Source organism: Empidonax traillii, unplaced genomic scaffold (genome assembly GCF_003031625.1).
Source record: "Empidonax traillii isolate 1590-97213 ecotype Southwest subspecies unplaced genomic scaffold, ASM303162v1 scaffold5174:size17467, whole genome shotgun sequence".
NCBI classification, from domain to species: Eukaryota; Metazoa; Chordata; class Aves; order Passeriformes; family Tyrannidae; genus Empidonax; species Empidonax traillii.
This window is the reverse complement of record NW_020960367.1, coordinates 10,971-12,128: the sequence shown is the minus strand read 5'-3', so window position 1 is coordinate 12,128 and position 1,158 is coordinate 10,971. Positions and strand designations below refer to the sequence as shown.

At 49.9% G+C, this 1,158-nt stretch overlaps 1 long non-coding RNA gene across 2 annotated transcripts in view; it reads right to left on the bottom strand.

Moving 5' to 3' along the window:
• Positions 1–294: 294 nt before the first annotated feature.
• Positions 295–1,158, bottom strand: part of LOC114073064 — a 2,039-nt gene continuing 1,175 nt past the window's right edge. The window contains exons 2-3 of one of the 2 annotated variants that reach the window (XR_003574278.1): positions 529–637; positions 295–408 (exon numbers count right to left, since the gene is read on the bottom strand). This is a non-coding gene — a long non-coding RNA (uncharacterized LOC114073064). The remainder of the gene's footprint in view (positions 409–528; positions 638–1,158) is intronic. The other variant, XR_003574277.1, reaches the window with a different exon arrangement.

Genomic DNA, 1,158 nt, shown 5'->3' with positions numbered 1-1,158 from the left:
TTCCACGGTCTTCTCTGTCTAGAGTCCCCAAAGTCCCCAGTGCCTGCCTTAGGAGCAGGAAACTCTTACAGGTGGTTTCCAAAGTTTGCATCAGCCTTACCACACATCCCTAGGGAGCAATGCAGAGTCCTCACCATCCTACCATTCCCAGGAAGGCACTTCAGGGACTGCCTGTGGCTCAGGGAGGACTCAGGGGGCTTCTTTTCTTCCTTCCCCAGTTCTGCATTTTCTCCTTGAAAAAACCAAAGGTTTCTTGGCTTGCCTTGCTCCTGGAGATGCAGCAAAGGGCATCTTGAAATCTAGGACTGTCAGCTGCTCACGGTTGTCATTCCAGGTGCTTCTCTCAGGTCCTGCACTGATCAATCCTCTTTGCCACTGGGTTTCTCTGCAGGTTCTTGCAGTCACATTCTGGAAGCAAACCACAATGAGCAAATTTAGCTGTTACTGCAACCAATACATTCTGGCACTGTGATTTCAAAGGATACTGGGGTTGCCTTACCTAGAGAGATCTCAGCTTCATGGTAATACCTACAGGCTCTGCCCTTGTCCATCCTCCTGGAATTCCACTGGCCCACACCACAGGAACAACTCCATCTGCCACTTCAGTCGGAAAGGTGCTGCTGACAGGAGTTATTTCCTGCATGAGAAGAGCTGCTGCTCTCACACAGTTAGCTTCAGCAATTACAATTTCCATCTTTCCATTTTCCATTTTAATTTCTACCTCAACTTTTCCATCCCAACTCTTCCTGGCAGTACTTTTGGTAATTTTGGCAAATACACCAACTGAGGAATTCCCCAAGGTTTTCCCACTTTAACCTCTGTCGCACCAATCACCTTCACAGTGCCATCCCTGAATTCTCCCTCTGGTGTGTTCAGGACTGAGGAAGCTGGACCTGTGTCTGACCAGCACATGTGCAAACCAAACACTGGGGGGACTGGAACCCACACCTTGCACTCCTGCAGCTCTCCCAATTCCACTCCAGAGAAAACACCCAATGGTACCATCACCACTCATCCCTTAAGCCCAATCCCACACTTCTTTTGCAGTCAGAGCACCACTTTGAGAAGCCAATGACAGCCCAGTCCAGAGCTGCATGGCCAGGACAGACAGCTCCACCTCTGATCCTCTCAGGAATGCCTCAAGCCATTGCAGGGACC